At 40.4% G+C, this 16451-nt stretch overlaps 1 long non-coding RNA gene across 3 annotated transcripts in view; it reads right to left on the bottom strand.

The window, feature by feature from the left end:
- Positions 1–12798: 12798 nt before the first annotated feature.
- LOC147367481 (uncharacterized) overlaps positions 12799–16451 on the bottom strand; it is a 47911-nt gene continuing 44258 nt past the window's right edge. For 2 of the 3 annotated variants that reach the window (XR_015170114.1, XR_015170113.1), the window contains exon 2: positions 12799–15036. This is a non-coding gene — a long non-coding RNA (uncharacterized LOC147367481). The remainder of the gene's footprint in view (positions 15037–16451) is intronic. The other variant, XR_015170112.1, reaches the window with a different exon arrangement.

Genomic DNA, 16451 nt, shown 5'->3' with positions numbered 1-16451 from the left:
CAACCTAATTTATAGACTAAATGTCATATATATGTATACACTATCATTGACTATACACATACACACATACACACACACATAATCTTTTACCCTTCTGTGGCTTTCTTTCTACTCTCTTAATGGTATCTTTTGATAAACAAAAGATCTTGATTATAATGTAGTCTGATACATCAACCTTTCTTTATGGTTAGTGCTTTATGTGTCCCTTTAAAGAAAAATGTCCTATCCTTAAGGTCATGAAGATATTCCTCTGTATTATATTCTAGAAGCTTTCTGATATGTTGTGACTACCCTAAAGCAACAAGATAGGCTTCCACCCACAATTTGACTCAAATGTCAAGACTGATTATGTCAGAGGCACATGTCAAGAAGTTATGAGAAGTTTTATTGCTTACATAGTTGAGATCTCTGGGGAGAGCAGGACAGACCCTCAAAAGCAGATCCTGAGCAAGCAGAGAGACTGGCTTGGACTTTTTATTGTAAATTTGGTGTTGGGGGTGGGGTAAGTGTTCCCATTTATGAGGAAGGGCCTTATGTGAATCTTCCACCAGTACCAAAGGACAGAAACCAGGCTTTCTTACCAGTTTCACCCAATAGAGGGCACAAGGGGAAGAGAGAGGGCTGAAGCTATAAAAAGCTATTGGCAATCAAACATAAAAAATGAGTCAGACTCTTTATTATGTGGTTTTACTTTCACATTTAGATATACTGTACATCTGGAGTTGAATCTTATGCATAGTTTGAGGTAGAGGTTGCTTAATTTATTTTAACTTAAGAAAGAAAAGAAAGAAAGTGAAGTCGCTCAGTTGTGTCCAACTCTTTGTGACACCTCTGTGGGGTGTAGCCTAATATGCTTCTCCATCCATCGGATTCTCCAGGCAAGAATACTGGAGTGGGTTACTATTTCCTTCTCCAGGGGATCTTCCCAACTCAGGGATCAAACCCGGTTCTCCCGCATTGGAAGCAGACGCTTTAAATTCTGAGCCACCAGGGAAGCCGGATATCCAAATGACCTAGCTGCATTTACTTAAAAGAGTCTTCCTTTCTCCACTTTTCTGCAGTGCCACATTGTCATAAATGAAACATCTGTATATTTATAGACCTATTTCTGTATTCTCTCTTTTGTTGTGTGACTTTGTCTATTCTTGCACCAGTATCACATTTTCTAATTCACTTCAGTTCAGTCACTCAGTTGTGTCCAACTCTTTGTGACCGCATGAACCACAGCACACCAGGCCTCCCTGTCCATCACCTATTCCCAGAGTTCATCCAAACCCATGTCCATTGAGTCAGTGATGTCATCCAACGATCTCATCCTCTGTCATCCCCTTCTCCTCCTGCCCTCAATCTTTCCCAGCATCAGGGTCTTTTCAAATGAGTCAGCTCTTCACATCAGGTGGCCAAAGTATTGGAGTTTCAGCTTCAACAGCAGTTCTACCAATGAACACCCAGGGCTGATCTCCTTCAGAATGGACTGGTTGGATCTCCTTGCAGTCCAAGGGACTCTCAAAAGTCTTCTCCAACACCACAGTTCAAAGCATCAATTCTTTGGCGCTCAGCTTTCTTCACAGTCCAACTCTCACATCCATACATGACCACTGGAAAAACCATAGCCTTGACTACATGGACCTTTGTTGACAAAGTAATGTCTCTGCTTTTCAATATACTGTCTAAGTTGGTCATAACTTTCCTTCCAAGGAGTAAGCGTCTTTTAATTTCATGACTGCAGTCACCATCTGCATTGATTTTGTAGCCCCCAAAAATAAAGTCAGGCACTGTTTCCATTGTTTACCCATCTATTTGCCATGAAGAGATGGGACCAGATGCCATGATCTTAGTTTTCTGAACGTTAAGCTTTAAGCCAACTTTTTCACTCTCCTCTTTCACTTTCATCAAGAGGCTCTTTAGTTCTTCTTCACTTTCTGCCATAAGGGTGGTATCATCTGCATATCTGAGGTTATTGATATTTCTCCCAGCAATCTTGATTCCAGCTTGTGCTTCATCCAGCCCGGTGTTTCTCATGATGTACTCTGCATATAAGTTAAATAAGCAGGGTGACAATATACAGCCTTGACTAGTCTGTTCCATGTCCAGCTCTAACTGTTGCTTCCTGACCTGCATACAGGTTTCTCAAGAGGCAGGTCAGGTACTCTGGTATTCCCATTTCTTTCAGAATTTTCCACAGTTTATTGTGATCCACACAGTCAAAGGCTTTGGCATAGTCAATAAAGCAGAAATAGATGTTTTTCTGGAACTCTCTTGCTTTTTCCACAATGCAGCGGATGTTGGCAATTTGATCTCTGGTTCCTCTGCCTTTTCTGAAACCAGCTTGAACATCTTGAAGTTCACAGTTCACGTATTGCTGAAGACTGGCTTGGAGAATTTTGAGCATTACTTTACTAGTGTGTGAGATGAGTGCAATTGTGCAGTAGTTTGAGCATTCTTTGGCATTGCCTTTCTTTGGGATTGGAATGAAAACTGACCTTTACCAGTCCTGTGGCCACTGTTGAGTTTTCCAAATTTGCTGGAGTATTGAATGCAGCACTTTCACAGCATCATCTTTTAGGATTTGAAATAGCTCAACTGGAATTCCATCACCTCCACTAGCTTTGTTCATAGTGATGCTTCCTAAGGCCGACTTGACTTCACATTCCAGGATGTCTGGCTCTAGGTCAATGATCACACCATCGTGATTATCTGGGTCATGAAGATCTTTTTTGTACAGTTCTTCTGTGTATTCTTGCCACCTCTTCTTAATAAATTCTGTTTCTGTTAGGTCCATACCATTTCTGTCCTTTATTGAGCCCATGTTTGCATGAAATGTTCCCTTGGTATCTCTTAATTTTCTTGAAGAGATCTCTAGTCTTTCCCATTCTATTGTTTTCCTCTATTTCTTTGCATTGATCGCTGAGGAAGGCTTTCTTATCTCTCCTTGCTATTCTTTGGAATTCTGCATTCAAATGGGTATATCTTTCCTTTTCTCCTTTGCTTTTCGCTACCCTTCTTTTCACAGCTATTTGTAAGGCCTCCTCAGACAGCCATTTTGCTTTTTTGCATGTCTTTTTCTTGGGGATGGTCTTGATTCCTGTCTCCTATACAATGTCACGAACCTCCATCCATAGTTCATCAAGCATTCTATCAGATCTAGTCTCTTAAATCTATTTCTCACTTCCACTGTATAATCATAAGGGATTTGATTCAGGTCATACCTGAATGGTCTAGTGGTTTTCCCTCCATTCTTCAATTTCAGTCTGAATTTGGCAATAAGGAGTTCATGATCTGAGCCACAGTCAGCTCCCGGTCTTGTTTTTGCTGACTGTATAGAGCTTCTCCATCTTTGGCTGCAAAGAATATAATCAATCTGATTTCGGTATCGACCATCTGCTGATGTCCAGATTTTCTAATTACTGTATCTTTATAATAAGTCAAGTTTTGATACCTGGTAAATGATCTTTGTTCTTCATGATTGTCTCCACAGTTCTTGGTTCTTTACATTTCTATATACATTTTAGACCCAGGTTGTCACACACGAAAGATTATCACTGATATTTAGATTGATATTTTCTTGAAATCATAGATCAAGTCAGGAGAAAAATGACATCTTTATAATATTGATAATACATTAAAATGGTATATTCCTCATTTATTTGTTTTCTCTTAATTTCTCTGAATAACATTTTATAAATTATGCATGAAGCTCTTGCACACCTTTTGTTAGATTTATTCCTGGCTGTTTGATTATTTTTGATGATTTTTTAAATTGTATTATTTTTATTTTCATTAGGAAATAAAATGGAATTTGTTGCTAATGTATAAAATTCTATTGATTTTTATATATACTATATATCTATATGCCCACTCCAGTGTTCTTGCCTGGAGAATCCCAGGGATGGGGGAGCCTGTTGGGCTGCTGTCTATGGGGTCGCACAGAGTCGGACACGACTGAAGTGACTTAGCATAGAATAGCATATATCTATATATGGATGCATCTATATATATATGATAGATAGGTATACTTCTATCTAGTAACCTTGCTAAATTCACTTATTTTCAACATATAAATCATCTTTGAATTATAGCTACTTTATTTCCACCTATCCAGTCCTTACCTTCTTCCTTCTTTTTTGTGCCTTATTACACGGACAATATTGAATATAAAGAATGATAGCAAGCATACCTGTCTCACTGCTTATCTCAGGGAAAAGCTTTCAACATTTCTTCTTTATATAGGTTTACTTAGCAGTAGTCTGTATCAGATTTCTTTTATTCCTTGTTTAGGAAAACTTTTTATCTCTTGAATGGATGTTTAATTTTACCAAATTCTTTGACATTTGTTACTTTTTATTTTATTAATTATTTTTATTAATTAATATAATTAATAATAATTGTATAATTCTTCTTTTATTCTACTAGAAAGAATAAGAAAGAAATTGTAGTGATTGCTTTTTCAATCCTAAACTTCCCTTGAATTCCTGAAATAAAGCCAACTCAGTCATCGTGTGTTATTGTTTTTATTATTTATGGATTTGGTTTGATAATATTTTGTTTAGGCTTGTAAAATCTATGTTCACAAATGAGATTAGCCGGTAATTTCTCTTTCTCACACTATCCTTATCAGGCTTTGTTTGGGTTCTTATAGCTGGAAGCTAAGCTAGAGGCACTGGCAATTCCAGATTCAGTTCAGTTCAGTTCAGTCGCTCAGTCGTGTCCATCTGTTTGCAACCCCATGGACTACAGCACACCAGGCCTCCCTGTCCATCACCAACTCCCAGAGTTCACTCAAACTCATGTCCATTGAGTCGGTGATGCCATCCAACCATCAATTCCAGATTACTGTAGTTCAGTCAGGGACATAGAGGATTCAGTCCCTGTAAAGGCTTGTCTGATTCCAGTTATTGCCATGGGCCTTTCAGGGTCCCAAACAAAAGTCTATGGTGTTTACTGGAGCCCTTCCTATCAGGCCCACACAGATGCACACAGACATTTATAGTAACTTTATTCATAATTCTAATTCTTCTTTCCTCTATTCTATGAATCCATTAAAGTTTCTGCTCAGCTTTTTAGCCTCTTTGCTTTTGTCATTGACAGTAGCCTTTCTGCTGCTGCTGCTGCTGCTGCTTAGTTGCTTGGGCATGTCTGACTTTCTGTGGCCCCATGGACTGTAGCCCACCAGGCTCATCTGCCCATGGAATATTCCATGCAAGAATACTGGCGTGAGTTGCCATTTCCTCCTCCAGTGGGCCACATTATGTCAGAACTCTTTAACCTGTCCATCTTGGATGGCCCTGCACAGCATAGCTCATAGCTTCAGTGAGTTATGCAAGCCCCTTCACCATGACAAGGCTGTGATCACGAAAGCAAGAATTACTATATGACCCAACAATTCTGTTCATAGCAGCATTACTCATAATAGCCAAAAGGCAGAAACAATCCAGATATCCATCAGCTAAGGAATGGATAGACAAAATGTGGTATATCCGTAAAATAGAATGTCTTCAGCTATAAAAATGAAGTACTGATACATTCTACAACAGGAGCAAGCCTTGAAAACACTATGCTAAGTGAAAGAGGCCAGACACAAAAGGCCACATGTTGTTTGACTCCATTAAATGTTCAGAATAGGAAATTCCATAGATATAGAAAGCAGATGAGTGTTTGACAGGGACTGGGAAGGTGAATGAATGGGGATCGACTGCTTAATGAGTATAGAGCTTATTTTTGAAATGATTAAATTTATCTCAATTTTTTAAAATTGGGGTTCTGTTAGATAAGAATTGGGAGAATCACTGGCTGGCAGCCAATTTCCTATTTTTATAAAGAGGAGAAAGCTTATTGGTCTGAAAAAGGCTTTCTCTTTAATTTTTGAAACTTTTTTTTGCTTAATATAGAATTTTAGGTTAACCTTATTTTTCCCTTCCAGCACTTTGAAAATGTCACTCCACTGTCTTCCTTCTTACATAGTTTTTTATGAAAAGTCTGCTATATTTCTAATTTCCTCTTCTTTATGTAATGTTTCTTTTTTTCTCAAGCTGCCTTCAAGATCTTCCCTTTTTCTTTAGTTTTCAGCAGTTCAAGTATGATATGTCTAGCTGTATTTTAGTTGTTTATCCTGTTTGATATTCTCTAATCTTTTTGTATTTATGGTTTTATATCTGTCATTAATTTGAAAATCATTTCTTGGCCATTATTTCTTCAAATATTTCTTCTGTCCCATTTCTTCTGTCTCCTTCTCCCCTTCTCCCCTCCTCACTTTGTCTCTTTTGCTTTCTCTTTCTCTCACTTCTTCTCTCTCTCTTCTCCTCCCTCCCTTCCTCTCTCTCCTGTGATGCCAGTTGCACATATATCAGACTCTTTGATATTGTCCCACAGCTCTAGGATGCTCTGTTCTGTTGGGGGTTTCTTTTTCCACTTTTTTCTTTGCATTTTAATTTGGATAGTTCTACTGAATTATCTTCAGGTTCACCGATCCTTTCCTTCTCTGTGTCAAAACTACTGAAGCCAGACAAAAGAAATCTTTGTGTTACCATGTTTTCTGTTTCTAGTATTTCCAGTTGATTCTTTAGTCCTAGAGTTCTCATCTCTCTGCTGAAATTGACCCACCTAATTTTAAAGGCTTTCCACTTTTTCTACTAGGTCCTTTAACTTTATTAATCATAGTTCCTTTAATTTCCTTGTCTGATAAATCCAGTATCTGTATCATATCTGCTGCTGCTGCTGCTGCTGCTGCTAAGTCGCTTCAGTCGTATCCGACTCTGTGCGAACCCATAGACAGAAGCCCACCAGGCTCCCCCGTCCCTGGGATTCTCCAGGCAAGAACACTGGAGTGGGTCGCCATTTCCTTCTCCAATGCATGAAAGTGAAAAGTGAAAGTGAAGTCTCTCAGTCGTGTCCGACTCTTAGCGACCCCATGGACTGTAGCCCACCAGGCTCCTCCATCCATGGGATTTTCCAGGCAAGAGTACTGGAGTGGGGTGCCATTGCCTTCTCCGTATCATATCTAGTCTGGTTCTATTAATTGCTTTGTCTCTTAATAGTGTGTGATTTTTTTTCTTCCTTCTTTGTATGCCTTGTAATAATTTTTGTTGAAAGCTGGACATCTATTGCAAGGCAATAAAGACTGAGGTAAATAGTTTTTATTCCTGGAAATGGACACACCTTTCCTTCTACTAGGACTTTAGTGTAAGAGATTGAGTCAGTGTACTCAAGAGCTGACTTGCTTTTGGGTTTTGTTTGTGCTATAGATACTGTCAGTGTATTGCAAGCTTCAAATTTATCTAACATTACCTGTGTTTGTTGTTGAGGCTGCTCGTCCACAGATTTTATCAGTGTCTGCCCCACCCTCAAGCTTCACATCTTCCTGATGCTATTTTAGCAGTAGATTGCTTTTACCTATTACTTGATGCTCACAAGTCTCCTTGACAGGGCAAGGGAGGTGTTCTCTCTTTTTCTGATTCAGTGTCAGTTTTAGATAAACACTGTACCCACCCCACACCCCACCAGGTCTTAGTGTTAAGGCCTTCCTTATGATCCTACCCCACCTTCTGCTGGAAAATCTCTAATGATCTGGGTTCCCTATAGCGCAGGGATTTTCTTCTTCTTTCTCCAGCTACAGCTGGTCTTTACCAACACAAGATTTTCTGCCTGATGACAGGATTTACTGCCCTTCACCAGCAGCTTACGGCTTTTGTTCTATAGGGAAGACAAGGGAGAAGGATCTGGGTAGGGCTTGATGCCTTTCCCTGAAGTGGCTGTTCTTCCTTTCCTACAGGCCTGTACCACAAGAGAAACTTTCTCAGGATTTGCGTGTTGTCCCAGTCTTTCATAAGAACACATGGTAAGGTCCTTGGAGAAGAGCCTGCAAGTGAGTGTGCATTTCCCATGTACTTGTGACTCCCAGAAGTATTTTGAATTCTCACACTGGCCTACATTTGGCCTTGAGCAATTCCTTAAAACCTAGAACTGAATTCTTACCAGATTGATGGTGTCCAGGTATGGAGTCAGTCTCAAATAAGCAAATGCACCTGTGCTATATCTCCTTGGAGGCACCTGGCTTTCCTAAGATTAAGATTAATTAGATTGCTCTGAAACATCAGCTCTCCAACAAATTCCAAAAAGTTGTGGATTTACAGATTGTCTTGTGATTTTTTTTGGTTGTTGTTGTAATAGTGGAAGCAGTGCTGTCTCCAGCGTCCCTCTGTCATAAGCAGAATCCAAAGGCCCCTGAGAAACTGTTTTGTAGTTAAGTCTGTTACATGTATTAGAATGCAATTTGTAACTAATACAAGTACCAACTAGCAACATTACTCAAATATAAATTCCAAATGGAGCAAAGGTGTAAGCATCAAGAAATAAAACTGAGTACCTGAAGAATTGGGGAGAACTTAAACCCTTCTAAGTTTTCTTTTTTTTAATTAAATTTATTTATTTTAATTGGAGGATAATTACTTTACAGTACTGTGATGGTTTCTGCCATACATCAGTATGAATCAGTCACAGGTATATATGTGTCCCATCCCTCCTGAACCCCCCACCACCTCCCTTCCCATCATATCCCTCCAGGTTGTCACAGAGCACTGGCTTTGGGTGCCTTGCTTCTAAGTTTTCTTAAAACACAGAAGCCATAAAACAAAATATTAATAATAAGGCTAATAAATTTTACTACATACAATGCAGATTTTCTGCATGGCAAAAAAAAAAAGACTATCATTAATATCAAGTAACAAAAATATTTGCAGAGGGCTTCCCGGTAACTCAGTGGTAAAGAATCCACTTGGTAATCCAGGAGACATGGGTTTAATCCCTGATCCAGAAAGATCTCACATGCCACGGAGCAGCTAAGTCCATGTGCCATAACTACTGAGCCTGGGCTCTAGAGTCTGGGAGCCACAGCTGTTGAGCCCACGTACCACAGCTAAGAAGCCCGCATGCCCTAGAGCCCATGCTCTGCAACGAGAAGCCACCACAATGAGAAGCCTGCACACTGCAACTAGAGAGTAGCCCCTGCTTACCATAATTAGACAAAACCCATGCAGCAACAAAGACCCAGCACAGCCAAAAATACATAACTAAATAAAATTCTAAAAATACGTGTTTGTAGAGGGCAGAGATCAAAATGGCAGAAGAAAAGGAAATGGAGCTCACCTCCTCCCACAAATACATCAAAAATACAACTACATTTGGAACAAGTCTCACAGAATACCTACTGGACACTGGCTGAAGATCTCATACAACCAAAGCTACAAGAAAGATCACTACATTACCAGGTAGGACAAGATGGAAAAAAAGGAATTGGTACGAGACCTGAACCCCTGGGAGGGAGCTAAAAAAGGGGGAAGGTTCCCTCACTCTGGGAACCCCTGTCACTGGCTGGGGGATCAGTCAGGACAAATAGGGAACTTCAAAGACTCAGGGGAGAGAGCAGCAGCTGACCTTCTGCAGGTGGAACACAGAGAAAACCGCAAAGACAGTCCCAGCCACCTTGTTTCCCACTCTCCAGTTGGAAACATGCCTTGGTGGTATGCATGGGGCCTAAGTGCTGAAACATGGGCTTCAGCAGACAGACCTGGGGAGAGTACTGGGATTGGCTGTGCAGAAACAGCCCAAAGGGGCTAGAGCGTGGTCTGGGCCACAACCAGGGATTTGTACAGAATGGAGCCAGATCCTCCATAGCAGCCTTATTGTTAACACACATGCAAAGAGAGAGGGAAAGCCCCCACCACAGAAGCCTCCTTCTCCACATGTTCACACTGGGTAAGGGCCCGCCTCTAGAAGCTATGGGAGCACACAAGCACCAGCAGGTTTCTCATACATGAAGTTGGGGCTGAAATCTGAGCCAGTTCCCTGTGACTGTGTGATTTGGGCAGATTTGTACCACTGGTGGCTTTCTAAGTGCAGGGGCTGCAAGACATCCAAGCAGATTACTGGTGCTCCCAAGGCTGGAGGGGGTCCAGCATTAGCAGCGGCAGGCTTTGTGGGTACACACACACAGAACTGGGGCTGCAGTCTAGGCTGATTCCTATAGCTCATAGGATGGGTACAGGTGTACAACTACAGTGGATCCAGCAGCTGGATGTAAGTGTATCAGCAGCTTTGTGGGCACAGTACCTGAGGGACATCCAGGCAGATTCCCACAGCTGAGACGAGGCCAAGGACAGTGTACTTTGTGAGCTCACACAACAAGTGACAGGCAACACCACAAAGTGCACTTTCTAGTGGACAGCTCCTGCAAGGGAATACTTAGTAGCTCCTCTCCCATCCGGAGCACTCCAGTCCCACCTACCTCATACTGCAGCTTAGAACCAAATCTGGGGGCTTCTACCCCAACAACTGGGAAACAGACTCTGCCCCTGACAGGGATGTGACAACCACAGAGCAAGGAGGAGGCCCTATTCAACATACAGTGCAGCTGTAGTCACTGCAATATTAATCACACCCCCTGTCAAGAGAATAACAGCCAGCACACACTGAGAAAAGCTGTGGAGGGTATCCATACTATAAACAGCCCTCACGTCAAAAACATTAGACTCATGCAGGCTACCAGGGAGGGTCCCACATAAAAACAGCTCTTTAAGACCACAGTAGATAACTTTCTCCTAAATTCCTAGATGGCAAAGAATCTGCCCACAATGCCAGAGACCTGGGTTTGATCCCTGGGTCAGGAAGATCCCCCAGAGAAGGGAGTGGCAACCCACTCCAGTATTCTTGCCTGGAGAATCCTATGGACAGAGACACCTGGCAGACCACAGTCCATGAAGTCGCAAAGAGTGGACATGACTGAGCGGCTAAGCACACACAGAGAGAAATAGAAGTAAAATGAAGAAGTGGAGGAACCGCTCCCAATAAAAGGATAATTCCCAGGAAAGAACAATGTAACAATCCTTTCCAGTCTATTAGACTGCAAATTCAAAAAGGAGGTAATAAAAATACTGAAGGAATTAAGAAAGGCTATCAATTAAAAAAGCAGATGACTATAACAAGGAATTAGAATTATAAAGAGGAGCAGATCAAAATTAGACTCACCTGCCAAGATGAAAACTGAGCTAATGGCAATAAACAGCAAACCAAATAGTGCAGAAGAATGAATAAGTGATCTGGAACATACAGTAATAGAAATTACCCAATTAGAACAGCAAATAGACAAAAAATTTTCAATGAAAGCAATTATGAGACCTAAGGGATAATATAAAAGCAAGCCAATCTACACATTATAGGGATCCCAGAAAGGGGAAAAAAGAGAAAAAGAGATTGAAAATATATCTGAAGAAATTATGGCTGAACATTTTCCAAACCTAAAGAAGAAAATGGATGTCCAGGTACAGGAAGCACTGCTGCTGCTGCTAAGTCGATTCAGTCGTGTCCGATTCTGTGCAACCCCATAGACGGAAGCCCACCAGGCTCCCCCGTCCCTGGGATTCTCCAGGCAAGAACACTGGAGTGGGTTGCCATTTCCTTCTCCAATGCATGAAAGTGAGAAGTGAAAGTGAAGTCGCTCAGTCATGTCTGACTCTTAGCGACCCCATGGACTGCAGCCCACCAGGCTCCTCCATCCATGGGATTTTCCAGGCAAGAGTACTGGAGTAGGGTGCCATTGCCTTCTCCAACAGGAAGCACAGAGGAACCCAAAGAAGATGAGCCCAAACAGACCTACACCAAGATGTATTATAATAAAAATGGCAAAAGTTAAAGAGAGGATTCTAAAGGCAGCAAGAAAAAAGCATATTAAAAGCAAAACATTAATCACAAGGGAACTTACAAGTCTATCAGCTGATTTCTTTACAGAAATGTTGCAGGCCAAAGGGAGTGACAAGATATATTCAAAGTCCTGAAAGGTAAAAGCCTACAACCTAGGGTATTCTACCCAGCAAGGTTATAATTTAGAACAGGAGAGATAAAGAATTTCTCAGACAAAAACTAAAAGAATACAGCAATACTACACATATCCTAAAAGAAATATTAAAAGATCTTCCCTAAATAGAAAAGAAAAATGTACAGGAAAAAGAAAATCACAATAAGAAAATGAATCACTTAAAAGAAGATGTGGTACATATATACACTGAAATACTATTTAACCTTTAAAAAGAACAAAATAATACTATTGGTAGCAACATGGATAGAGCTAGAGATTATCATATTAAGTGAGATAAGAGAGAAAGACAAATACAATATGATATCACTCATGTGGGGCCCTTCCCTGGTGGTACTAGTGGTAAAGAACCCACCTGCCAAAGCCAGAGACATACGAGATGCAGGTTCTGTCCTTGGGTTGAGAAGATCCCCTGGAGGAGGGCATGACAATCCACTATAGTATTCTTGCCTGGAGAATCCCATGGACAGAGGAACCTGGCGGGCTACAGTCCATAGATCACACAGAGTCAGACACAACTGAAGTGACTTAGCAGGCATGCACCACTCATGTGGAGTCTAATTTTTAATGTTATAAATTAATTTATTAAAAAAAAAAAAAAGAAACAGACTCACAGATTTCGAAAACAAGCTTATGATTACCAAAAGGGAAACATGGGGTGGGGAGGAATAAAAAAGAACTTGAGGTTAACATATATACACTGCAATACATAAAACAGATAATCAACAAAGACCCACTGTATAGCACAGGGAACTCTACTCAATATTCTGTGATAACCCATGTGGAAAAACCATATTCAGATGTGGATAACCCATCTGAAAAAGAATGAATATATGTGTAACTGAATCATTATGCTATATACCTGAAACTAAAACAACACTGTAAAGCAACTATACTCCAATATAATTAATAAAACAAAAAGTAAATCACTTAAATAAGGCAATACACAGGATTTTTATTATTATTTTTTTTTTTTTAGGATTTTTAAAATAAAAAAAAATTATGAGAGTGATTATAACCATAATGAACAACAAAAGGATAAACATGAAGTTTTAAAAGAAGACATCAAAATCATAAAATGTTGGGTGGGGACATAAGAAAACGTAGTTTTTTTTTAAGAATGTGTTTGAGCTTATATGACTACCACTAAAGCAAGTAGATATAGTAATGGGTTAACACACTTGAAAAGCAAAGTGAAAGTGAAAGTGAAGCCACTCAGTCGTGTCCGACTCTTTGCGACCCCATGGACTGTAGCCTATCAGGCTCCTCCGTCCATGGGATTTTCCAGGCAAGACTGGAGTGGATTGCCATTTCCTTCCCCAGGGGATCTTCCCGACCCAGGAATCGAACCCGGATCTCCCGCATTGCAGGCAGGCGTTTTACCATCTGAGCCATCAGGGAAGCCCCTTGAAAAGCAGCGTAATCACAAATCAAAAACGTACAATAGATTCACAAAAACCAAAAAGAGAACACAGATCAGATCACATCAGTTGCTCAGTCGTGTCCGACTCTTTGTGACCCCATGAATTGCAGCACACCAGGCCTCCCTGTCCATCACCAACTCCCGGAGTTCACTGAGACTCAGGTCCATCGAGTCAGTGATGCCATCCAACCATCTCATCCTCTGTCGTGCCCTTCTCCTCCTGCCCCCAATCCCTCCCAGCATCAGAGTCTTTTCCAATGAGTCAACTCTTCACATGATGTGGCCAAAGTACTGGAGTTTCAGCTTTAGCATCATTCCTTCCAAAGAAATCCCAGGGCTGATCTCCTTCAGAATGGACTGGTTGCATCTCCTTGCAGTCCAAGGGACTCTCAAGAGTCTTCTCCAACACCACAGTTCAAAAGCATCAATTCTTCGGCGCTCAGCCTTCTTCACAGTCCAACTCTCACATCCATACATGAGCACAGGAAAAACCATAGCCTTGACTAGACGGACCTTTGTTGGCAAAGTAATGTCTCCGCTTTTGAATATGCTATCTAGGTTGGTCATAACTTTCCTTTCAAGGACTAAGCATCTTTTAATTTCATGGCTGAAGTCACCACCTGTAGTGATTTTGGAGCCCAGAAAAATAAAGTCTGACACTGTTTCCACTGTTTCCCCATTTATTTCCCATGAAGTGGTGGGACCGGATGCCATGATCTTCGTTTTCTGAATGTTGAGCTTTAAGCCAACTTTTTCACTCTCCACTTTCACTTTCATCAAGAGGCTTTTGAGTTCCTCTTCACTTTCTGCCATAAGGGTGGTGTCATCTGCATAGGTGAGGTTATTGATATTTCTCCCGGCAATCTTGAGTCCAGCTTGTGTTTCTTCCAGTCCAGCGTTTCTCATGATGTACTCTGCATAGAAGTTAAATAAACAGGGTGACAATATACAGCCTTGACATACTCCTTTTCCTATTTGGAACCAGTCTGTTGTTCCATGTCCAGTTCTAACTGTTGCTTCCTGACCTGCATACAAATTTCTCAAGAGGCAGATCAGGTGGTCTGGTATTCCCATCTCTTAAAGAATTTCCCACAGTTGATTGTGATCCACACAGTCAAAGGCTTTGGCATAGTCAATAAAGCAGAAATAGATGTTTTTCTGGAACTCTCTTGCTTTTTCGATGGTCCAGCGGATGTTGGCAATTTGATCTCTGGTTCCTCTGTCTTTTCTAAAACCAGCTTAAACATCAGGAACTTCACGGTTCACATATTGCTGGAGCCTGGCTTGGAGAATTTTGAGCATTACTTTATTCGCGTGTGAGATGAGTGCAATTGTGCGGTAGTTTGAGCATTCTTTGGCATTGCCTTTCTTTGGGATTGGAATGAAAACTGACCTTTTCCAGTCCTGTGGCCACTGCTGAGTTTTCCAAATTTGCTGGCATATTGAGTGCAGCACTTTCACAACATCATCTTTCAGGATTTGAAATTAGCTCAACTGGAATTCCATCCCCTCCACTAGCTTTGTTCGTAGTGATGCTTTCTAAGGCCCACTTGACTTCATATTCCAGGATGTCTGGCTCTAGGTCAGTGATCACACCATTGTGATTATCTGGGTCGTGAAGATCTTTTTTGTACAGTTCTTCTGTGTATTCTTGCCATCTCTTCTTAATATCTTCTGCTTCTGTTAGGTCCATACCATTTCTTTCCTTTATCAAGCCCATCTTTGCATGAAATGTTCCTTCCATCAAACCCTAAAAGCAAAAAAAAGAACAAAGAAGAAATTCAAAATCAACTGGAAAACAAGGTTTAAAATGACAATAAATGCATGTCTGTCAATAATCACCTAAAACGTCAATGGACTAACTGATCCGATCAAAAGACATAGAATGGCAAGTTGGATAATAAAAGCTTACCATATGCTGCCTACAAGAGATCCACTGTAGGGTGAAGAACACACACAGACTGAAGGTAAGGAGGTGGAAAAAGATACTTCATGTAAATGGAAATGACAGTGAAGTGGGGACAGCAATGCTCATATCAGACAAAACAGACTTTAAAACAAAGGCCATAAAGAAAAATACTATATAATAATAAAAAAATCAGTACAAGAAAAGAATATTACACTTGCTAACATATATGCATTCAATATAGGAGCACCTAAATACATAAAACAAACACAGACATAAGGGAGAAGTTGACAGGAATGCAATACAATAATAGTAAGAGACTTTTAACACCCCACCAACATCAGTGGACAGATCTTTCAGACAGAAAATCAGTAAGGTGACATATTCTAAATGACACAATAGAACAGTTAGACTTAATTGATATTTTTAGGATATTGAATTTTTAAAAACCTACAGAATACATGTTCTTTTCAATTGCACATGGAATGTTCTCTAGGATAGGCAACAAGCCTCAAGAAATTTAAGATTAAATTTAATCATTTCAAGCATCTTTTCTGACCTCAACAGACAACTCGGTTTAACCTCTGTACTAAGGATTATATAACAATGTATCCTGCTTGAGGACAGTTTCTCCTTCTTGAAAGCCTTCTGACTAATCCTGTTATTTTAGAATGTATATTATGGGAGTGGGTCTGGTAAAATCTTTCTATTGTTAGTTCTAATCCTGTCATCTTAAAATGTAAATTGTAGGAGTGGGTCTAATAAGATCTTTCAACCTTGAGACATTCTTTTGATTTATTGTAAATCAATAGCATGAAACTAGAAATCAACCACAGAAAAAGAAATGAGAAAAAAATGATTACACGGAGCCTGAACAATATCCAACTAAAAACCCAATGGGTCAATGAGGAAATCAAAGAGGAAATTAAAAAATACTTTGAGACAAATGACAATGAAAATACAACCATACAATATCTACAGCAAAAGCAGTCTAAAAGAGGGAATATAGAGCAATTCAGAGAAATATAGACCTTCCTCAAAAAGCAAGAAAATTTCCAAAAAACCTAACCTACCACCTAAAAGAATTAGAAAAAGAACAATCAAAATCTCAAATTAGCTGCTGCTGCTGCTAAGTCCCTCAGTCATGTCTGACTCTTTGCGACCCACTGGACTATAGCCCACCAGGTTAACTCTGTCCATGGGATTCTCCAGGCAAGAATACTGGAGTGGGTTGCCATGCCTTCCTCCAGAGTGTTAGG

This window comes from Bos grunniens, chromosome 8 (genome assembly GCF_055505025.1).
Source record: "Bos grunniens cultivar Pamir isolate PY7600 chromosome 8, Bosgru_T2T1.0, whole genome shotgun sequence".
Taxonomy (NCBI): Eukaryota; Metazoa; Chordata; class Mammalia; order Artiodactyla; family Bovidae; genus Bos; species Bos grunniens.
The sequence above is the reverse complement of the archived record's forward strand: the minus strand, read 5'-3'. Positions and strand labels throughout refer to the sequence as shown.